The following is a 24,955-nucleotide window of genomic DNA, read 5'->3' on the forward strand; positions in this document are numbered from 1 at the left end:
ACAATCGTCTTGCTGCCAGATCCAAGGCTACCCACCTCCAAATGTTTTGAGCAAGCTATGAAGCTCTATCTCGAATAGAATCACAGAATCGCATCAATCTACAAGAAAGGAAAGCTCATTGTTGCAAAGAAGAAAAAATGGTATGCGCATGAGACTTGCGCGTCGATTTATTATGAGAGAAAAACTTGAAACTTTACAACGGCGCACCCGAGACCTATGAGGACCCCACTCCCCAGGCACCACATACCACCGGTTACATTGCAAGTTTACTACTCCCTAAATCCAACCGTACCACGCCCAGCTAGTTTGTGCCGCAACACGAACTGCCACACACTCCACTCATCCCAGATAAGCGATGCCAGACTGTTCCTAGTCATAGCCATGTTGTCGAACACTCTACGATTCCTCTCCTTCCAGATGGAATGCAAGACTAGGATGATTAGGGCGTTCACCTCCCTCCTTGCTACCTCCTGCAACATCTCGCTTGCCACCGTCCACCAAACCACTATTGTAGCTTGAGTCGTTGGTGTGAAGTTTTCCCAACCTTTAACCTCTAGCACATCAAACCAAACATACCGGTTCTTGCAAGCATACCGGGCAACACGGCTGGTGCGGCAACCCTCTTGCCGCAAGACGGTCCGAAGTCCAACATTGTTGCAAAGAATTCAAATATACTTTCTCCGTTTCTAAATACTCTCTTTGTTCGATAAAGATTGTCCCATGGTCTTTTTTCAGAAAAAAAACCCAAGCGAATTCCCGACAAGCCCCTAACTCCCTGTCGTCTCCCCCGCTCCTCTCCCGCACCGGAGCTCCCCTGCTCGGCTCCCCCGCGCGTAGCCGAAGCTCCTCTGCCCGACGCCTCCCCCGCGCGTAGCCGAATTCTCCTTTGCCATGGGTGATTTTTTGCTATGCTAGTTTTTCCCATGTTTCTTCTGCTTTAGTTTCCCATGTGTTCTTGTCAGTCTCTTAGGTGATGTAATGTGGGTTTGATTTTGCTGGTGCTTGCAGATTTCTTCAGGGGTCGGAGGCCAACCACCACATGGCAATAGTCTGAAGACTGCATTTGAAATATGCCTTCAGCATAGTTAACTACCTTGCTAAACTTGTCATGTTGTGTGTAGATACTGCCCCCGTGCTTGGCAAACTTGTCATGAGGCATCCTTTTGTTGCCTTTCCTACTGTTGACAAGACCAGGGTGACCATCAGGGAGCAGAAGGAGGTCACCGTCCAGCTAATTAACTACACCAAGAGCGGTAATTAATTTTGCATCATCTAGTGACAGATTCCTCAACTCACATTTTAGTTCTGCACCCTGCCCTCTAGGCACTCCAGTTTCTTATCATATCTGCTTTTGTTTGTGATGGATCAGGGAAGAAGTTCTGGAACTTGTTTTACCTGCAGCCTATGTGGGTTCAGAAGGTAGCGAAATGTTATTGAAATGCTGAATTTGTTTTGGAGCTTGCAGGTACAGTTACATGGATATTACTCTTCATGATTTATACTCAGACATCAATGATCAATGATTAATGATTTATACTCCAGCAATTCCAGGAATGATTTTAGGATATTGCTCTAGATTAGGAGTTTTAAATGGAGTACTCCATCAGATTAGGATACTACTCTAGATTAGTGTAGCCACTATCTAACAATTTTTTTCAGAACTGAATTTCAGAGTACTCTAAATGCTGTGTGCCCTAGCATTTTTGTGTTCCCTGGCATTTCTGTAGCATTCAGTAGCATGACAATTTTAACATGTTGAGAAAATTTCAGTAACATGAATTTGAAATTGAGTACTCAGTGTAAGGATTAAATGCACACAATTTGGGTATTAGCTTCCCATTCAACATTGCGGAAATTTCAAATATGCTAAGTATCATTGCTAGTGGTTGGCTGACCAGAGAAGAGAAGACAGTTTAGTTGGCATGGTTCAGACTAGTAATTTGTGTTCAAGAATCTTCCTGTTCTCCCATTGTTACCAAGCATGATCTTGCTTGCATTGCCGCCTTTGCTACATGAAGCAATAGGGTAGGTTCAGTTTCGCTGAATTTTTGAAACTATACATCATTTGCTGAATTTTTGCTCTACATCACTTGCTCCTTGTAAATTATTGCATATATAATTTTTGAAACTATAGGTGAACCTCTTCAGCAAACATAAAACAGTTAACTGAAACTGTCTAAAACAGTTAAGTCCACTTGATGCTTAGCTAATGCAGGCCAACAGAATGAAATGAACTACGAATTTGTTCTCTGAAATAGTACATGCTTTCTCTAAACTGAGTTTCCTGCCTTTTCCAACTGAAACTCAGTCAGCCCTGGCTAATAATTATCTTGCTCACTGACCCAACAACATCTCAGACTTTGAAGACATGAGCTGCGAAATGATATATGGTCAGGTGCCCCCACCAGTGGAAGAAGATCCAGTGTCGAAACAACCCTGCTATCCCAGCCTCTGTGAGTGCGCCCAAATTTGGCAACACTTTACAAGTACTGAACCCACCTAGCGCTGAACTTGCACTAACATGCATCACCTGTCACAAATTTGTTGTGCTGCTACAATTTTTCAGGTTCCATATCGACGCCCTCCGCTGCAATATGTCCCAAAATTCAGAACTAGTCTTCTGCAAGCGCTCACAAGGGTTTTGATACAAAATTGTGCATGGTGCCATGGTATCGGATAGGCCAGAATTTCAACAGGGACAATAGATAGTGCATCGGTAAATTTCTGAAACTTGGGGATGCATCACTGGGACAATATACAGTCACTATAGAGAATAATTTCATTACAGAGTAAATTCACTATACAATGATGCTGCCATGATGCTGTAATTAACATCAGTTCCACATCAATTTGGCCATATGACAAGGATTTCAGGGCAGGGGCGCCGGTACCTTTCACGAGTAGCAGAGCCGGAGTCGTCTGGGCGAAGAAGTAGAAGATCAGGGGCTGCCTGTACGAAGATCGGGAGCTGCACCACCACTAACAGAAGCAGCAGAGTCAGAGGAAGACGGCAACAGCAGAAGAGGACGGAGTGGCGGAATACAGCGCGCCGTCAGCCGTGGAGCCGCCGCCCGTCGAGGTGCGCGCAGGTAAGCAGGGGCGGCGCAAATTGGCAGCCGCGGCTCAGGTGGGCCTTCGTCGCCGGCTGAACACCACGGTGGCTGGGGCGTGCGGTGCAGCGGCGAGGGAGGTGGAAGAACCAGACGGTTGCTTCGAGTTGGATTAGGAGCCGGGAAAGGAAAGAGTTGCAGTGTTGCCCGGCGAGGGTCTCAAACTCTCAATTCATGCTTAATTAAGCTTTGGCGCGAAGCTTCAAATGCACGCAAGCAAATCCGATTTTCTCACGGATCACATCACATACGCATCCACGGTTTGGAATCGGCCTGAGCTCATCAATAAAAGGGAAGGCAGCCAACCTGCTGCCTTTGCCCTCGCCTCGCTCTGACTTCTCTTCTCGCACTTCCGATCTTCCCCATCGTCTCCTTCACCAATCACCAGCCCTTACCCAGCGAAGCGACCGGCGTCCCCTGTTCCCTTCCCATGGAGATTGCCTACCCCTACGGCGGGGAGCTCACCAGGAAGCACGGCTCCGTGACAGGCCAGCCGTTTGCCGCCAAGATCGACATCATGTCCGGCCAGAAGCGCGCGAGGGAGATGCAGATCCTTCGGCAGCGGTTCCAAGCAGAGCTCGTCGCCGTCCGTGGCCTCCTCCACAAGGCGGCCGCCGTGCTAATTCCCGCCTCGTCCCCGTTGGCTCCCCGCGTCAAGGAGAGTCGTCCAGGGTTCTTGGCCGAGGAGCCGCCGGCCAAGAAGAGGAAGGCGTCTCCTCCCGTTCCTGTGATCAATCGCAAGAAGGCGCCAACGAAGAAGAAGATGACGGCCTCTGAGAGGGAGATGCTCGCGGAAGACCTGGAGCTGTTCGTTGCGGAAATCCCCGATCACATCGTCCAGCTCTTGCAGAAGCACAGCTGCGCCACCCGCCCCGGCGAAATCGAGATGGACCTCCACGCGTTGGACGACGCTGCTGCTGTCGAGTTACAGGAGCAGGTTGACAAGTTCGCTCGAGAGAGGAGGTCGGCGAATCCGTCGCCCCAAGAACGCCACCAAGACGGCCCTGAGGCGATGAACGAAGAGGAGGACGAAGAAGTTGACATCTGTGGCGGCGTCTCCCCCTTGGTGATCGTGCCGCAACCTCTGCTGCAAGAACGCCACCAAGACGGCCCTGAGGTGATGGCCGAAGAGGAAGAGGAGGAAGAAGTTGACATCTGCGGTGGCGTCTCCCCATTACCGATCGTGCCGGCACCTCTGCTGCTCGTCGAAGATGAAACAGCCAGCGGCAGCCCAAGCTCCAGCAGCAGCAGCAGCAGTTCAGATACTGATTCCAGCGACAGCGATTCAGACACTGATTCCGGCAGCAGCGACTCGGGTTCAGAGCACTCCGGCGGCAGTGACTCAGATTCTGATTCTGACGAGATCGTCGACAGTCCAGCACCGGCCATCACGCCTCCAACATGTGAGCAGCTCGCCCGTGCTCTGGAAAGGCAGCGAAAGGAGGCCACGTCCCGGGCGAGGGAGAAGGCCCGTCAGGAGCTGCTCCACATGGAGAAGACGGCAATGCCCGACGATACCCTACACCGAGAGGATCTGAAGAGGCTCGGCATTGATGAGTACAACACGGCGAAGCCCAGCAACTTGTTGCGGCAGATTGGGCTCTACCTCAAGGTTGACGAAGACTGGAAGCAGCAACGCCGTCAAAGCTTCCACGAGGATTTAGAGGAAGGCGAGATTCGGTCGTGATCGTCGTTGCTAGCAAGGTCCTATAACAAGTGATGCTGTTGCTGATGGCTTGATGCCTCACACAAAACTTGTAGCTCTCTTTTGTAGATTGTATGTGTGCTGAACATGATTGGATATACGAAAGTACATGATCAATTACACTGAGTATCAATTAAATTAGTGATATCTTCTTTGTACACATGTTTAACAGATATGTCCATTTCTAATATCAATCATACTGAATATTTAACATGAACCGCAAGCATATATAATAATGACATATAAGGACCACTAAATTTAGAAAAAAATTGAGAATAGGACCACGAAATTTCAATCAAGCCACATATATAAAAGAGAGTTTTTATAACTCGGAGGCTCAGTATTTCTGAAAAGACATCTTCACATACATATGGAGATTAATATCACGATGTATGATTGATGCCTCAAGACCCTGAATGATAGCATCACCTTATACGTTCAATATACAAAAAAGATACATATCAAGGAGGTTTGTTCCTTGTTTCAAAAAAGAGGAGGCTTGTTCCAGTGGCACCGAGATTCGAGCCTTTTCAGTTTTCGTTTTGTGCCTGAATTTCCTACTAATGGATATGCTAACTAGCTCCTCCTTGACATTCTCATTCTTTATACAACCCGCTTGCACCATTCTCATTCCCAACTGCGAACTATACAGTTCTTCAGTTAAGCATCCAACAACCTTCAGCTTAATCTTCATGGTTGTTTTCGCCTTCAGAATCTGTTTAATAGCAGGGGTAGCTTATAACAAATCCATAAGAGTATGCTGCCGAGAAAGAAAATAAATCTAACACCAAGGAAATGAGCAAGAAAAGAATCACTGACCGGATCGAACATCCTCACCAACATGACCTCTAGACTGAATTTGTTTGACAAGCATCCGGTAAATCAGTACCCACCAATATATGTGAAAGACTAAAGTGAAAACAAGAGAGTGTTGAAAAGATAGTAGTATGAGGTTCTGTAGATTTTTTTGTTCTCCTTGTCCAGGATCATAGCTATTTCATAACTGAAAAAGACACAAGACCATTGAATTGATCAACAAATGCTCTAAAAAAAACTAAGTAGAGTAATGCCGCTTTCTAATCAGGTAAAGTAGCACCACATGCCAGAACAACCAAGAATGTTACCTTGTGCTTCTTAGAATCCAGAAAGGAAACACTATTAGCCAAAGAAGGATCCACGGAGCCACAAAAAGTAGAAATGCTACAACAGCTAGCCACTCACAGCTACTGTACTTGGCCATCTTTCCGATCTCTAGGAATATATCACTTGCATCATGGAGGGGTAAAATGACCGAGCCAGGACGAGATAATCTGTTTGGAAGTAGCAACAACTTCAAGTTTGACTATGCTGTATATTGTTATGGTATACAAGGGCGATTACACTCATCTGCATACCTGCAAATATAGGACACAACAATCAGAACAACAATTGCCACATGGTGAGACATCATGACTCCACGGCGGCCGTCCTCCGATCTCGCGCGCCGCCAGCCGGCCATCGCCGGTCTCGCAAGCCCCCGAGCATGTGCGTCTTTGCCTCTGTTCTAGACCAAGAGAATAACTGCTCAGCGAGTGCTAGAGTCTAGCGAACCACACCCACCGCCGGCGGCTGCTCCGGCCCCGGCGTCCACCCTCACCCGCCGGAGGCCACCCCGGCCCCGGCGTCCACCTACACCTTGCCGGCGGCCACCAGGGCCCCGGCGCCCCCCGGCCTCCCCGCAAAATCCCTCGCTCCCACTCGCGTTCGGCATGGCTGATGGACCTGCGAGCCCGGCGTCGGTGTCCTCCAGGCCCCAGCCTATCGTCTCCGGGCTTGGGCTGTCGGGCTCGTCTGGATCTGAGGGAGGTTCGAACGGTGCTGGAGGTGCACCGGCTGGCGCCAACCCTGGGCCGGCTGTCGGATCTGCCGTTCCATGGCGCAAGCCGGGACCTTCGCGCAAGGCTCTATGGCGCAAGAGGAAGGCTTTCCAGAAGATGGCGGCGGCGGGAGGATCCAGGTCGCGCTCACCAGCCGCGTCGCCGGAGAGGAGGGAGATCCCGGCTGACTTGTTCGGCCTTTGCTTCAAGTGCTTTCGGGAGGGACACAGGAGAGATGACTGCGAATTTCCCCCGCTCCGCATCCGGTGCGGCCTGGAGGGCCACATCTCCACGGAGTGCAAGCGGCCGAGGAGTCCAAGGTCGGAGGAAGAACTCCGGCGAGACGCGGTTGCCAAGGTAGCGCGGTCTTCGCAGCAGCTGATGCAGGCCGGACTTGCGCACAGGCTGTCGCCGGCGACTAGGCAGTCCCCTCCGCTGGAGAGGACCTCGCCAGTGCCGGTTGAAAGGATCGAGATAGACCTAGAGGGGGGGTGAATAGGTACAATTACAAATTTTAATTATTACTTGGCAATTTTTAGGCAATAATGCGGAATATAAAGATGAGCCTAACAATTGCACGTGAGCACAAGGTACTAAGCAAATAACACAAACACGTAAGTAAGCAAGCACAATATAATGTATGCAAGTGTAAAGAGACAAGTAACCACAAGTAGAGAGTTAAGGTTAGGAATAACCGCAACTCCGGGAGACGAGGATGTAAGCCGATGTTCACTCCCTTGGAGGGGAGCTAGTCACCGTTAGAGGGATGGATGTTACCACGAAGGCACACCAACGCTACGAAGGCTCACCCTATTCTCCCTTTGAGACAACACCACGGAGGCGTTCTCAACCACTAGTGGTAGACCTTGGGGTGGTCTCCAAACCCTCACAAACTTTTCCGAGGGTAATCACAAAGTTCGATTCCTCTCCGGAAGACTCCTACCGCCTAGGAGTCTCCAACCTCCAAGAGTAACAAGAACGATGGAGAAATGCTCAAAACTTGCTCAAGTCACGAATTCCTTTGGTGCAAAGAAGGGGAAGAAGTGGATCTATCACTTGATTGGAGAACTTCTCTCAAAATGCTCCTAGAACACTTGGAATCTAGGATTTAGTATGGATGAATGAGAGAGAGAGAGTGAGGAGTGTTCTTGTGAGGCTCAAAGTGAATGGTCAACCCTCTCCCATGGAAGGGAAGGGAGTATATATAGGTGGTGAGAAAAAGTGGCCGTTTGGGGGTACAGGATGGCCGGACGTCCGGAGAACGTCGGATGACCGGAGACCCAAACGGGTCCGGACGTCCGACAGTCATCGAACGACCGGCCGCTGTGAAAAGCGTGACACACAATCCAGTGTACAGGATACGGATGTCCGAGCAGGGCCGGACATCCGTAAGAATGCTTCTAATGTGAAAGTGTCGGACGTCCGGAGGGTTCCGGACATCCGTAAAAATGTTTCTGTTGTGGGAGTGTCGGACGTCCAGAAGTGTCCGGACGTCCGGGCAATCAGGAAGGACCGGACGTCCGTAGAACACCGGACGTCCGAAGGCAAGGTATATAGATAGCAACTTTTGAGCAAGTTTTTCACAGATCCATCGATCCCCTCTTAATAGTGCGGGATCCCTATACTCAAGAACAAACCATAAATGAAGTCAACATCTTGTATCTCCATTCCTGAGTTATATGCTTTTGTCCCTAGTCATGATCCATGCACACGATCTTTGGAACATAATCCTGAGATATACTTGATAAACATGATTAGTCCCGAGCATATGTGTTGTCATCAACATCAAAATATGATTAAGGTCATGATTGCACTTTCAATCTCCCCCTTTTTGGTAGTTGATGACAACTCATATGCATACTCATAATAGTAATCGGAAGTATTTGTTGTGGAGCTCAATAACCATAATAAGAATAAGTAGCGAGCGAGCTCCCCCTCAAAGTGATACCACAGATACTACTAAAAACAAAAATGATGAGGGCTCCCCCTCAAACTGATGCCACGATAATCAAGAGTTACACTTCATATAGATTCACCAAATCTCAGATTCAACAAACTCATAACCAACAAACTTATAACATAGCTCATAAAATAGTTCAACAACTCATAACATAGTTCAACAAACTACTCATAACATAGGTTCGATTACATAATGAGCTAGAGTAATGCATATGGAGCCTACTCCCCCTTTGAAATCAAGTATCCAAAGAAAAGAACTAGGGGGAATGACATGACAGTATTAAAGATCATCCTCATCATCATCATCATGAACACCACTGCCACCAGCCTCATCGAAGAAATCAGCCCACTCAGGACCGGAGGGAAAACCAAAATCAGAAGGGGGATCAGTAGGAAGACGCTCATCGTCACTCACATCATATACGCCTGAGTCTCTCAGACGAGCCTTCAGAGCGTTCTTGGAAGTGACCATGCGAGTGACCACATCGTGGTGTTGGGAGCAATGGTAGGTGAACATCTTCATCATGGCTGAATGAGCCTTCCCAAGAAAACGAGCAATGCGCCCAAAGGGGGCATCACTGGAAGGAGGATGGGTAGCGTGAGAAGGAAAACTAGCGGCGGCGGCTGCGGGGAGTGGACGCTCGACAGGAGCGGCGGCGGTGGCGAACCAAGTGGAGAGGATGGGGTTGGTTGACCAAAACCTACGGCGCGGTATATATAGACCCCAGTAAAAACGTACGGACACCCGGAGCCTACGGACGACCAGAGGCATATATGTGTCCGGACGTCCGGGAAAGGCCGGACGACCGGAGCCTGGACCATCAGCAAATAGAGGATAACAGAGTTGATACGACGGATGTCCGACAGCTTTGGACGACCAGGCAGATTGTAACAGAAAGGTTTTTACGGACGTCCGGAGTCTTCCGGACGTCCGGAGCTTCATTGTCTAGGCCAACATAAGGGAACCAGAGTGGATTTTACGGACGTCCGAAGAGGCCGGACGACCGGACGAATGTAATCAGAGCAGAATATACGGACGTCTGGAAGCTTACGGACGTGCGGCAGTGAAATACCACACGGACGTCCGGAACCTACGGACGTCCGACGCCAGAAGTTTGGACAGGAGGCAAGAATGCAGGCGCTGATCATGATGAGGAGAAAAGGCATTTTCTCACAGTAAAACTTGTTTATGTAGTAACTCAGATCCTACCTTACTCAATCATAGCCCTAGACTACAAGTGGTGGCTAATGCCACAATGTCTGAGTAGACATGACATGACATAGAAAGACTTGAACTTTAAGTGCATAGTCACTACTCCATCATGTTAAAGCACCATAGGTCTAGACCCATGGATACTTTGAGAGTGTTGGTTCGTTTTATGCATTGAGTAGGGCGAGAACATTCATGAATTGAATGTCTCCCCCTAAGTATATGCCTACATCATGACAAGACATTAGATTCATGCATGACTTGGTACTAGATTTCACATAATGTTGTCAAGCTCCAAGATACCAAGTTCACGCCTAAGTTGACAGAACCTTGCTTCATCTAGAGGTTTGGTGAAGATATCTGCTAGTTGAAAATTTGTACCAATGTGATCAATGTAAATATCACCCTTTTCAACATGATCTCTCAAGAAATGATACCTAATATCAATGTGTTTGGTGCGGAGATGATCTTTGGGGTTCTCAGCAATACTAATGGCACTTTCATTATCACACAGAAGAGGCACATTTCTATAGGTGATACCGTAATCCTTCAAAGTTTGCCTCATCCATAACAACTGAGTTGCACAACTAGCGGCAGCAATGTATTCAGCTTCTGCGGTAGAGAGAGCAATACAATTTTGTTTCTTCGAGGACCAACTCACCAAGGATCGTCCAAGAAACTGACATCCACCGGATGTGGACTTACGATCCACTTTGTCTCCAGCCCAATCCGCATCCGTGTACCCAATGAGATCAAACTTAGCATCCTTGGGGTACCAGAGGCCCAACTTTGGGGTGTGAACAAGGTATCTAAGAATATGCTTAACCACCTTATGATGACTTTCCTTAGGGAAAGCTTGAAATCTAGCACACATGCATACACTGAACATGGTGTCTGGTCTAGATGCACAAAGATAAAGCAAGGAACCAATCATAGAGCGGTAAGTAGATGGGTCGAAAGGAGTACCATTTGTGTCTTCAGTGAGAGTGATTTTGGTTGGCATGGGTGTCTTGCGTGGACTAGCGTCAGACATACCAAACTTTTCTAGAATATCCTTGAGGTACTTTGCTTGAGATAAGAAAATTCCTTCTTGAAATTGTTGAATTTGAAATCCGAGAAAGAACTTCAAATCCATATTGAGTGACATTTCAAAATTCTTGGTCATGGAATCCGCAAACTTCTTGCACAAATGAATGTTAGGAGAACCAAAAATGATGTCATCTACATAGATTTGGCATAGAATCAAATCACCCTTGTCCCTCTTAGTAAAAAGAGTGGGATCGATCACCCCTCTCACAAAACCATCATCGAGTAAAAACTTCTTCAAATGATCATACCAAGCACGAGGTGCTTGTTTGAGGCCATACAAAGCCTTATGAAGTTTATACACATAGTCTTTGTGAAAGGGGTCAACGAACCCGGGTGGTTGTGACACATATACTTCTTCTTGTAGAGGACCGTTAAGGAAAGCACTCTTCACATCCATTTGATGTAATGTAAAACCATTGAAAGCGGCATAAGCAAGTAAAATGCGAATGGATTCAAGACGGGCAACGGGGGCAAAGGTCTCACCAAAGTCCAAACCTTCAACTTGTGAGTACCCTTGTGCCACTAACCTTGCCTTGTTTCGGATGATGACACCATTTTCATCTTGCTTATTCTTGAAAATCCATTTTGTTCCAATGACGTTATGCTCGGTGGACGGCCTCTTGACTAGTGACCACACTTGGTTGCGTTCAAAACTGTTCAACTCTTCTTGCATAGAAACAAGCCAATCGTTGTCCATCAAATCCTCTTGTACCTTGAGTGGTTCAATACTAGACACAAACGAGAAGTGAGCACAAAAGTTTGTCAAATGTTTACGAGTGACTCTACCTTCCGAGATGCCGGTGAGGATTTTGTCAACATCAACACGACCGGGCACTTGAGGCATGATGGAGGTGAGGGTTTCACGAGGTTCAACTTCATGTCCATCATCCACATCTTCAACATATGGATCATTCATGTGTGGAGGAAAATCTTCTTGTTCATGTTGCAGTTGTTGAGGTTCGTCATCCATGATTGGACTTTCTTGTTCTTGCTCTTGATGATGATCTTGTTCTTGATGGTTATCATTAATTGAGACTTGATCAACCTCATCAACATGGGCTAAGGGTATAGGTTGAACAATAGGAACTTGTGTTGGTATGGATGTTGAGGTAGTTTGATGATGTGTGAGACCTCCATATTCTTCTTCTTCATCATGAGGTTCTTGTTCCATAGGAAGAAGTGCACCAACACCCATGTTCAAAATGTCTTGAGATGAATCTTCTTCACCTACATCACTTAGATCAACTTGCTCCCCATGGGAGCCATTAAATTCATCAAACACCACGTCAAAAGTTTCTACAACACATCCATTGGATTTGTTGTAGACTCTATAGGCGTGAGAGTTTGATCCATAACCAACAAATATACCCTCAATTGTTTTGGATTGAAATTTTCCTAACCGTTCTCTTTTGTTGAGAATGAAACATTTGCACCCAAATACACGAAAGTACTTGACATTTGGCTTGTTTCCAGTTAGAAGCTCATATGGAGTCTTTTCCAATATAGTGCGGAGGAAGAGTCGGTTTGATGCATGGCATGCGGTATTGACAGCTTCAGCCCAAAAACTATGTGGTGACTTGTATTCATCCAACATGGACCTTGCCAATTCTACAAGTGTATGGTTCTTCCGTTCGGCTACACCATTTTGCTGAGGAGTGTATGGAGCTGAATATTGATGCTCAATCCCTTCATCACTAAGAAATTCTTCCAAGGTATAGTTCTTGAACTCAGAGCCATTGTCACTCCTTATTGCTCAGATTTCTCTGTCAAACTTGCATTGGGCTTGCTTGGCAAAATCAATGAAGGTGATCTTCGTTTCGTCCTTGGACTTGAGGAAGAACACCCATGTATATCTTGAGTAATCATCAACAATGACAAGCCCATACTTTTTCCCACCAAGACTATCCCATGAAGGAGGCCCAAAAAGATCCACATGAAGGAGCTCCAGGGGCCTTGAAATAGATACTATGTTCTTGGGTGGGTGCTTTGATTGATGTTGCTTCCCGGCTATGCATGCACTACACACACGATCTTTCTCAAAAGAGACATTGGTTAGTCCAAGGATGTGATTTCCCTTTAAGAGATCTTGAAGATTTCTCATGCCGACATGGGCTAGCCGGCGATGCCATAGCCACCCCTTGTCAGCCTTGGCCATTAGACAAGTTGCATGGAATGTGCTCTCTCTCGAGAAATCAACCGTGTAAAGGTTGCCATCCAACTCTCCAACAAAGGCCACTTCGAGAGTATCTCTCTTAAATACTTTCACATCGTTAGTCCAAAGAGTGTATCATAACCAACAGAAGCCAATTGGCGAACAGAAAGCAAGTGATATTTAAGGGATTGGACAAGCATAGCATTTGCAAGAGACATGTCATTGGTGATAGCCACCTTGCCCAACCCGAGTACCTGTCCTTTTGAACCTCCACCAAACATAATGCTCATGAATGGTTGAATAGCTTCCATGAAATCGTAGAGCAATTTGCTATCTCCGGTCATATGATTTGTACATCCACTATCAATCACCCATTTCACTCCACCGGAGAAGCTTACCTACACACAATTAGGACTTGGTTAGAGGCACCCATTTTGCAATGGGACCTCTCAAGTTAGTTACAAGGGTCTTAGGGACCCAAATAGCATAGAAACGGAATGCATTTTGAGGACCAACAAATTTTGCAAAGACTTCTCCATCCTTAGTCTTCCGAAGTACATAGGAAGGAGGCATGAACTCTTTAGGCTTGTTGAGAGTGGGCATGCCCCTTGTGGCCTTCCCACTCACAACCTTACCTTTCTCCTTGTGCCCTTCTCTTACAAAAGTTTCGCTTAGAGGAGTTGTGCACTTTTGGGAGGACGTCTTCTTCTTACTTGTGCTAGGGTTAAACCCAAGTCCCTCTTTGGCAAACACCTCATTGTGTTGACTCAAAATCTCATCAAGATTCTTTTGCCCTTGAGCACATGTCATGAGACCTTTCTCAATTTGAGCCTTGAGAAAACGATTTTCCTCAAGAATAGATGCTAGATCACTACTAGAGTTAGTAGCACAAGCATCAACATTTATAATAGGGGAAGAGTAAGCCTTGGCTAAAGTTTCAAAATAAGTAAGTTTGAGCGTCTCAAAACTCTTTCCAAGAATGGTGAGCTCTCCTTCCTTAGTCTTGAGGGACACGGATAGAAGCTCACAATCCTTAGATAGAGAAGCATGAGACTTCACAAGCTTGCTTTTATCATTCATTAACTCTTCACAAGAGTCAATAGCCTTTTTCAAGGAGGCAAGATCATTTGTGTGAACATCAATGTTTGCACCAATTTTTAAGCATAGTTCATCATTTCGTGCTTCCTCATATTGGACTTTCCGCTCAAGGATTTCACACTTTTCCTTTTCCTCGGTGATGAGGGTTTCGAGTTCCTTAATGGTGATAGTGTGCTTACTCACCATCTCCATAAGCATACGAAACATAGTGAGTTTCTTTCCTTTGAGGGAGCACATGAACTTATTAAGTTTAGCAATCATAGGATCATCTAGATCATCATCCTCATAGCTATCCTCCGCATCAAGGTACTCATCACTAGGAGTAGAAGGTGTGAAAAGAGGAGGATTTGATCGTGGAGTTACCTTGACCTTGTCAGAAGAGCTTTGGTCCTCTCCTTCTTCAACCATGGCCTTTGCCATTAGGCACTTGTGAGCGTTGCCCTTGTAATCTTTCATGTAGTTGTAGGTGACCACTTCACCACTCTTGTTTACTAACCTCAACGTGTTTTGAGAGTCTTGAGCAACTCCGGCAACACCACTAACATCATCCAGATCAGATTCTTCTTGAGCAACCATTGCCATTCCATCTCTCTTCTTGAGCTTGGAGTTCAAAGGATTCGGTAACTTCTTCTTGGGAAAGGTCTTGGGAAACCTTGGTTTAACTTCTCTCTTCTCATAAGGGCACTCGTTGGAGAAGTGACTGGTTTCTTCACAGTTGTAGCATTTTCTCACTTTCTTCTTTTGAAATCTTCCCTTGAATTTTCCGGCGCTAAACTTCTTGACAAAAAGAGCCATGTCTTCATACGAAGGGCCCTCGTCGGAGTCAATCTCATTACCATCTTCATCCTCATCATCTTATTCTTCTTCTTCACTTTGCTCATCTTCACATACTTGCTTGGCCTTCAATGCAAGATTGAGTTTTGATGATGGGGAACCATGCATGGCAAGATGTTTTGTGGCATTGGCCTTTGACTCTTCAAATAGTTGGAAGGTGGATATGATGTCATCTATAGTCATTTCCTTGAAGGTATGGTGTTGTCTTATGTCCCACACCATTTGATGATGATATGGAGCAAGAGCATGAAGCAACTTATCCACAAGAAACCTCTTAGTCATATTGAATCCATCTTGAGTCTTGTCACACTCACATGACTCAATATCCGCAGTGAGAGTCATGAGACGCTCAAGGAGTTGATTGGGGGTTTCACCTTTTTCCATACAAAAATTTTGCAATTGCCCCTTGGCAATTTCATATTGAGCACTCCGGAGGGTAGAAGTGCCAGTCATGGATCGTATAATACTTTCCCATAGTTCCTTGGCACTTTTGATGTGTATGAACGGTCTCCTTTGCTTTTCATCCATACCTCTCCTTATACACATGATTGCCGTGTCATTGAGGTTATTGTCATATATTTCTCTTGGTGTGGGGTTCTTCGGATCAACCACATGATAGCCATACTCCATAATCTCCAGCATCTCATCGTTTCCATGTCGAAGATGATCCTGCATAGCAACTTTCCACAATGCAAAATCGGCAGTAGCAGTAAGTAAAGGAGGTTTGCCTTGAGGGTTATATCTTGGTTTCTCAACCTGAGGTCTTGCATAAAGCCAAGGAACACTGGTGTGTTCATTGCTAGGAGGTTGTTGACCAAGTGATGAAATAGGCACAGTTGGGCTCGGACTCACACCACTTGAGTGTGGTGCAAGCACCGCGGACAACGTGGCTAATCTCAGTTGGACCAAGGCCTCAAGAGAAGCATCATGCTCCTCTTTTTGCTTATCAAGGGCCCGTTCTAGATCCTGAGACGTAAAGGACTTGACTTCAGAAGAAGCCTCGCCTTTGTCCTTAGGATCTACAACCAGGGGAGTCCCATCTGGGTTCATCTCGCTCTACAGCGGTTAAGCCACAAGAATAGAGCACGAGGCTCTGATACCAATTGAAAGGATCGAGATGGACCTAGAGGGGGGGTGAATAGGTACAATTACAAATTTTAATTATTACTTGGCAATTTTTAGGCAATAATGCGGAATATAAAGATGAGCCTAAAAATTGCACATGAGCACAAGGTACTAAGCAAATAACACAAACACGTAAGTAAGCAAGAACAATATAATGTATGCAAGTGTAAAGAGACAAGTAACCACAAGTAGAGAGTTAAGGTTAGGAATAACCGCAACTCCGGGAGATGAGGATGTAAGCCGATGTTCACTCCCTTGGAGGGGAGCTAGTCACCGTTAGAGGGATGGATGTTACCACGAAGGCACACCAATGCCACGAAGGCTCACCCTATTCTCCCTTTGAGACAACACCACGGAGGCATTTCTCAACCACTAGTGGTAGACCTTGGGGTGGTCTCCAAACCCTCACAAACTTTTCCGAGGGTAATCACAAAGTTCGATTCCTCTCCGGAAGACTCCTACCGCCTAGGAGTCTCCAACCTCCAAGAGTAACAAGAACGATGGGGAAATGCTCAAAACTTGCTCAAGTCACGAATTCCTTTGGTGCAAAGAAGGGGAAGAAGTGGATCTATCACTTGATTGGAGAACTTCTCTCAAAATGCTCCTAGAACACTTGGAATCTAGGATTTAGTATGGATGAATGAGAGAGAGAGTGAGGAGTGTTCTTGTGAGGCTCAAAGTGAATGGTCAACCCTCTCCCATGGAAGGGAAGGGAGTATATATAGGTGGTGGGAAAAAGTGGCCGTTTGGGGGTACAGGATGGTCGGACGTCCGGAGAACATCGGACGACCGGAGACCCAAACGGTTCCGGACGTCCGACAGTCATCGGACGACCGGCCGCTGTGAAAAGCGTGACACACAATCCAGTGTACAGGATACAGACGTCCGAGCGGGGCCGGACATCCGTAAGAATGCTTCTGATGTGAAAGTGTCGGACGTCCGGAGGGTTCCGGACATCCGTAGAAATGTTTCTGTTGTGGGATAGTCGGACGTCCTGAAGTGTCCGGACATCCGGGCAATCAGGAAGGACCGAATGTCCGTAGAACACCGGACGTCCGAAGGCAAGGTATATAGATAGCAACTTTTGAGCAAGTTTTTCACAGATCCATCGATCCCCTCTTAATAGTGTGGGATCCCTATACTCAAGAACAAACCATAAATGAAGTCAACATCTTGTATCTCCATTCCTGAGTTATATGCTTTTGTCCCTAGTCATGATCCATGCACACGGTCTTTGGAACATAATCCTGAGATATACTTGATAAACATGATTAGTCCCAAGCATATGTGTTGTCATCAACATCAAAATATGATTAAGGGCATGATTGCACTTTCACCGGTGAACACCGCACCTATGGGGTTCGTGCAGGCAACGACAGCTGCAGTCGCAGCTACTAACGGCATCTGTGTGCTCCGCCGAACGCAGGAGATAGACGACCTTGAGCAGCGGCTGAGGCTGGCTGTGGTGGCGTACGTGGGCGGCACCAGACCGGCGGTGTCGTGCCAGGAGGTGGCCGAGGCAATTTCCGCAGAACTGAACATCCCTCGTCACCGGTTCTTGGTCCACAAGTTCCATCCCGAGGACTTCCTTGTGGTGTTCGCGGCACCAGAACTACGCAACAGAGCATAAACGGCCGACATCGTCGAGCATGACTTCTTCAAGCTGTACGTCAAGCCGTGGCTCAAGCAAGCGCAGGCAGTTACCAGAGTCATGCGCTCACAAGTCGACCTGATGATCGAGGGAGTTCCTTCGCATGCGTGGACGACTGAGACGGCGGCGGAGCTTCTTGGCTCGGCTTGTCTGATAGAGAGCTTGGTGCCAGAAACTGAGAACAGAGAGGATCTCTCTCTCTTCAAGCTGCGAGCTTGGTGCGTTGATCCAGAGGAGGTGCCGGTGGACAAGCGCCTCTGGGTACCGGAGCCGGAGATGAACGTTGGACCGGGCGCACGAACGTCTACGTCCCGGGCATTGCTGGAGTACAAAACCATCATACACATTGGGAGAGTGCGAGATCATGAGGGCCCAGAGCACTGGTTGTGACCACCTAGTCCAGATGACAGCGGACAAAGTGGTATGCTGGAGGACTCCGGAGGCTATTCCGGTCAGGGAGTGTGGCAAGTTCTGCCATGGACAAGAGGTGTCCGTGATCACCATGGTGGGGCTCCGGCTGGTGGTGCGCCCAGTCACTCATACAGGCATGCACTTCTTGGGCGCATTGGGCCATCAGATTGGAGGATCCCGCCGATGGCCTCTCGCACGGCGGCGACAACATGTGCGCTCGGGGGCAGTCCCATGGTGACTGCGGCCGGGCTGAGACAGGAGGTTGTGGCCACTGCTGCACGTGCTCCACCCGTACAGCGGCCGCAGCTGGCCACAGAGGATCCGGGGAGGAGGTTGGGAGCTGAGACAGACATCGCAGCTGTGGTGACCACCCATGAGCCAATCCCTGTGCAAGCGCAGGATCAGGATACTTTTGACCAGGAAGAGATAAGGATTGGAGCCAATAAGGAAACTGCTGGCGCAGATAGCTCAAGGCCAGCTGTCGAGAAAGAGATTTCCTCTGATCCCAAGGAAGAGGACAAAATTATGGGAGGAGCAATCGAGACAGGGACACCTGCTGATCCCCAGGGCACAAACAAAACCATGGGCGAGGCCAATCTGGTCGTGGCATTGATGGAGTCAAGCCCGGTCTCTACCAGCGCGGGAGACGAGACACAGGATCTGATGCCCGTGGGGGCAGCCGCTACCCAATCCCACGCGGGATTACAAGAGAAGGCCAGACAGCAAGATACCTCGCTGGTGCTACTGCCAGACAAAACTGCAGAGGGGTGGGCCCCGGTGATGGATGTGCTGCAGCTAGCGACAACGGAGGGGATGGATCGATTGCCAGGTGATAAGGCAGGACTGGGTCCCACTACTCAGGAGTCCGAGGCAATTCCTGTAGAGGAGGATGTGATCACGAGTGCTGCATGCATGCAAGAGCGGTTGCATGACGGGAACGTTTCGAACGTTGGTGCAATTGTACCTCTACAAAATGAAGGGCACTTAACTGCCAAGGAGATGGCGGCCCTGGGAAACATCAAGGCGTTTTGTGCGGGGCTCCTCAAAAAATTAGCGCCACCACTTCTCAAGGAGTTTGAAGGGCTACGCGGGGTCAAATCTGGGCAGGACCCATTCACGCCACGCCGAGCAACCAGGTCCGTTTGTGCCGGAGGCGCAAGGAAGACCAAAGCCACGGCTGCGGAAACGGTTCTCCTCATAACCCTGGGGTTTGACTGTGATGACCTGGCGGTCTCGGAGGACGCGCTAGGTCAGCTACGTACCGTGTTTGACTCACCACTTCAGGAGCCACAGTTGAGGGCCATCGCAGCTATCTTCGGAAAGGCGATCCCACTCAACATTGCAAAGGAGACAGGGAGGGCTGAGCCGATTCCGGCGCAGTAGATACGATCGCACTGGCGGAGTTGGAGGCATCCTCTCCGATGTCGTTCAACGCTCTGGAGTTAGTGTGCTGGAATGTTCGAGGCCTAAATAATCCAGCCAAAAGGAAGGCGCTTAGAGGTTTCGTGGACTCTGTTCGCGCGGTGATTGTATGTATATTAGAAACTAAACTAGAGGTGGTGGATACTTATGTTATCTTGCAATGCATGGGGCCGAACTACGAAGGGTTCACATATTTGCCGGCATTAGACACTAGAGGTGGTATTTTTGTGGCTTGGGACACCACGCGGGTACGCGTGACAAACTTTGTCAACGACCCCCATAGTCTCACTGGATACGTTTCACCCACGGAGGGAGTGCCATGGTGGCTTACAGTAGTTTATGGGCCGCAGGAGGATGAGCAAAAGATTAATTTTTTGAACGATCTTTCGAAGCGTAGATCACTAAGCCCAGGTCCTTGGCTAGTGGTAGGAGACTTTAACCTTATACTACACGCGGCGGACAAAAGCAACTCCAACTTGGATAGGAGAATGATGGGGAGGTTCAAGCGTTTCATAGATGATAATGCGCTCAAGGAGCTATTTTTGCATGGACGCAAGTACACGTGGAGCAACGAAAGGGAAACCCCCACGCTCACAAAGATAGACCGAGCTTTTGTCTTCGTTGATTGGGAGCTTGAACATCCAGAGTGCTTGCTTCAAGCGCTATCTACCGAGTACTCCGATCATTGCCCCCTCCACCTTGCGCTACATGAGCACATACATGTCAGGCGGAGATTTCGTTTTGAGAAGTTTTGGATCAAGATGGACGGGTTTTTGGATGTTGTCCAGGAGGCTTGGGTTTGTGACCCGGATATCACCGATCCTTTCATGTGCCTTGACATCATGCTTCGCAACACAGCCCGAGCACTTGCAGCATGGGGGCAAAAGGAGATTGGTAACATAAAACTGCAAATTGCAATTGCCAACATAGTCATCTTGCGGTTCGACTGCGCCCAGGAGAGTCGTGCGCTAGCGGAGGAGGAGAGATGGCTTCGAAGAACCCTTAAGCAACTTGTTCTAGGGCTGGCATCCCTAGAGAGGACCATTGAAAGACAAAGATCAAGAATCACTTGGCTGAGAGAAGGAGACGCGAACACATAGCTGTTCCACCTAGTTGCAAATGGGAGACAAATGAAAAATTACATACCCTCCTTGATCATGGACGGACACATCATAGCAGACCAAAAAGGCAAGGAGGAAGCGTTCTACAAGGCGTACAAAGAGTTGCTTGGCAGGGACAGGGCCCGTGACTTCACCCTTGATCTGGAGGACCTGGGCGTCACGCGTATTGATCTTTCGGAACAAGATCGCGTGTTCACAGAAGATGAGATTTGGGAGGCAGTTAAGGACCTGCCTTCGGATAAGGCGCCTGGGTCGGACGGGTTCATTGGCTTATTCTTCCAAAAGGCTTGGGAGATAATAAAGGGAGATATAGTAGCGGCGGTCCATAAACTTTTCCTTGGTAACGGGAGGGGGTTTGGAAGACTCAACCAAGCCTTGATCACACTCATACCGAAATCCCCGGAAGCATGCGCTGTGTTCGACTTCAGACCTATATGCCTTGTGCACAGCATGCCCAAGATATCATCCAAATTGCTGACGGCAAGGCTAAGGCCACGCATGGGAGAACTTGTCCAAATGAACCAGTCCGCTTTCATCAAAGGTAGATGCTTACACGACAACTTCCTCTTGGTTCGGCAAATGGCGCGCTCGATGCATAGGAGGAAAGCCAAGGGAGTGTTGCTCAAGCTTGACATATCCAAAGCCTTCGACTCTCTGGCGTGGCCGTTTCTGTTTGAGGTGTTAAGGGCCAAAGGTTTCCCGGAGTGTTGGACCGCTTGGATTGCGACTCTACTTACTACTGCTAGCTCGAGAGTATTGGTGAATGGCTGCGCGGGTGGTAAATTCATGCATGCCAAAGGGCTTAGGCAAGGGGACTCGATTTCCCCCCTGCTTTTTGTTATTGCCATGGACGTACTAACGACTATCATCAGCAAGGCGCCTGAGGCCAGAGTGCTGAGTACCATAAATGGATGCAGTCCTATGCAGCGCCTGTCCCTGTATGCGGATGATGTGGTGCTTTTCATAAAGCCAACATGGCAAGATCTCACGTTCGTCAAGGAAATACTCGCCATATTCGGAGTAGCATCAGGGCTCAAAGTAAACTACGCTAAATCAGCGGCGATCATGATCAGAGCTGAGAGTGAGGATGAGGAGCTTGTCAAGTCCGCACTGCCATGGAAGATCGACACTTTTCCGTGCAAATACCTAGGGCTCCAGCTAAGCATTAAACAACTAAAAAGATCCGAGTGACAGCCCATTGTTGATACCGCCCTACACATTTTGCCAGGCTGGCAAAGAGGCTTAGTGACAAGGCCTGGGAGGCTCATACTTGTTAACCAAGTTATGAGGGCGCGTGCTACACACCACCTCATGATTGCGGAGGCACCGAAATGGGCTCTAGAAAGAGTGGACAAAGGCTGCAGGGCTTTCTTCTGGGCCGGGATAGAGGCGGTGAATGGGGGCAAATGTGTTGTCTCATGGACTAAAGTATGCAGACCTAAGCACATGGGAGGGCTTGGGGTCAACGACCTATCCAAACATGGCATTGCATTGAGATTGAGATGGGAATGGCTTCGACGCACGGATGAGTCTCGGCCTTGGCAAGGCCTAAATCTGACCGCGGATAAAAAAGTGGATCAAGCCTTTGGGAGCCTAGTTAAATGGGAAGTTGGCTCCGGAGACAAAATCTTGTTTTGGAAAGATCGATGGCTACATGGTGCAACGATCAAAGAGATTGCCACACTGGTGGTGGCAAAGGTGCGAACACAAGTAGCGAACAGAAGACTTGTGCGGGATGCGATGAACATGCATAAGTGGATGGATGACCTTGTTGGAAGCCTTTGCACCGAGGGGCTCACCCAGTTCATCGGGCTTTGGGAGATACTCATGGAGGTCCAGCTGGATGATCAAATCGAGGACCGCCCCATCTGGGCTTGGAATGCGTCAGGAGTATATACTGCATCCTCGGCTTACAAGATGCTTTGTGAGGGAGGAACTAGGTTCCACTCCTTTGGGGCCATATGGAAGTGTTTGGCACCTCTCGCATGCAAGATCTTCATGTGGCTTGCGGTGCAATGCCGTCTGTGGACGTCAGACAGGAGAACCAGGCACGGTTTGCAAGACCAAACATCAAAATGCTACATGTGTGACCAAGAGGAGGACACGGTCGATCATATATTGATGCAATGCGTCTTCTCGCGGCAAGTATGGTTCCGTTGCATCGACAGGATGGGGCTGACTGCAGATCTTTGCCCTACCAACAACTCTAGCATAGTACAATGGTGGACACAAGGTAGGAAACGGATAAATAAGCATTCCTGGAAAGGTTTTGACACTTTCGTGATGCTTATCTGCTGGACGTTATGGAAGCAAAGGAACGCGAGGGTATTCGGCAACGGTATGATCAAGAACGAATGGGATACAGTTGACATGATCTTCGATGACCTCAAGACCTGGGCAGAAGCAGGAGCGTTTGGAGGACAATCGGTCATAGAGTAGTCGAGTAGACCTAGGGAGTGGCGTGGAGAGTTGGTTTGGGTCGACTTGTGACCCTAACTAACACATGTGTAATTTCTTGTACATATATTTCTCCCTTCTATAAAGCTAAGGTACGTCATTGGCGTACCCTCGAAAAAAGAGACATCATGACTCCGAAGTCCTTGCGTCTTGTTTCCCAGAACAGAAGATCAAAGATAGAATATATGTAAAATCCAGTGGCATACATGTATACAGACTTAAGCTTCAGCCTGGAGAGAAAAACAAACAATGTTGAAAGCAGCAGCACCGACAAAGCTTCCAAGAGGACATAGAGGAAGGCGAGATTTGTCGTGATCGTCGTTGCTAGCAAGGTGCTATAAGAACGTGATGTTGTTGTTGATGACTTATTGCCTAACAGAAAGCTTGTAGCTCTCTTCTGCAAAATGTATGTGTGCTGAACATGATTGGATATATGAAAGTAGATGATCGATTATGAAGACTATTATGTTATGCTCCAAATTCAAGTATAAAGAGGGCGGCTAACTTCTGACGAGCGAGCGGAGCGAGGCCCGATCAATATTGACCTAGGTTACCTGTGTTATATATACCTCTTGTAAGCTGCCACACCGGATAAGTTGATCAGTTGTAAATCCCCGGCGTTTGTAACCTCCCCGATATAGTGAAGTTCGGCTGGCTGGCGTCCGTGGTTTTTTCCCCTTCGTGTTGGAGGGGTTTTTCACGTTAAAATCTCGTCTCCCCGGCTTGTTCTTCATTCTTCGTCGAGTTGATTTGCTTGTCGTATCTCTAACAAAGAGTATCTTGTACATTTTAGAATCCGCAAATATTTTTAAAATTCATGAACACTTTTGCTTTTCTTTCTCGGGTTCATTTTCGAAAATACATGAAATATTTTACTTAAAACTCATAAGGATTTGAAAAACTCACGAATATCTTTTATTAAATGTAAGTCATTTTATTAAAATTGTTAACCAACCTCTTACAATCTAATCACACCCCCTCCCTCCTCCCTCCTCCCGCGACGCCCTCGCGGGCGCACCAGAGGCTAACCCTAGCCGCCGTCGGGGCTCCCGTCTTCCATTCATCCCCTCCCTCGCCGCCGCCAGGGGCGCGACTTGGCGAATTCCTGCCGGCGGCGGGGTGCTCTTCCTCCCCTCGCGCGGGTGGCGAGATGGGGGGCAGCTCATCAGGGCCTGGGTGTCGCGCTAGGTGCCGGGCGCGCGCGACGCATCGATGGTGCGTTGGGCGGCACGGTGGTAGCAGACGTGCCTTGGTCGCCAGGGTCGGCGACGTCGAGGCCAGATCTGGGGCCTGTCGACGCGGCTTCAGGTCTTTGCCCCTGCCATGGCCACAGCAGGTGGTGATGCGATGCAGCAGTGGCTGGCTGGTGGGCGGGCTGGCCGGTATCCAGGGGCTTCGACGGCTGGACAACGGCAGGCAGCGCAGATCGGCTCCTCGGTGAGCCTCTTCGCAATTGGCGGCGGTCCTTGGGATCTCTCCTTTCCGGTGGGCGAGTGTGTGTTGGTGGCCTCGCGTGGAGTTGCATTCATCACCGAGGTGGGGCGACACAGGAGGTGTCCGGTGGGAAGGCAGGCTGGAGGGATGGGAGGCGCCGACGAACTCGGGCCACCTATCACGGGCACAAGGATGTGCCGACCTGGATGCGCCCGCTCCCCCTCCTCCCCCGTTCCCCGGTCGTGTGTGGGCTACGGGGCTCCTGCTTTGTTCGAGGCGGGACGTATGTTGCGGTCTCTTCGGTCGGGTGCGCCCTTTGGC

General features: G+C 48.5%; 1 long non-coding RNA gene and 1 pseudogene across 1 annotated transcript; one reads left to right on the forward strand and one right to left on the reverse strand.

Moving 5' to 3' along the window:
- The first annotated feature begins 1,015 nt into the window (after nt 1–1,015).
- On the forward strand, nt 1,016–2,733 carry LOC119305507. The gene is made up of 4 exons (XR_005148688.1): nt 1,016–1,253; nt 1,370–1,465; nt 2,358–2,453; nt 2,567–2,733. It is a non-coding gene; the product is annotated as an uncharacterized LOC119305507 (long non-coding RNA).
- A 2,625-nt stretch (nt 2,734–5,358) lies between these two features.
- LOC119305508 lies at nt 5,359–23,423 on the reverse strand (annotated as a pseudogene).
- Nucleotides 23,424–24,955: the final 1,532 nt, after the last annotated feature.

Source organism: Triticum dicoccoides, chromosome 5B (genome assembly GCF_002162155.2).
Source record: "Triticum dicoccoides isolate Atlit2015 ecotype Zavitan chromosome 5B, WEW_v2.0, whole genome shotgun sequence".
Lineage (NCBI taxonomy): Eukaryota > Viridiplantae > Streptophyta > Magnoliopsida > Poales > Poaceae > Triticum > Triticum dicoccoides.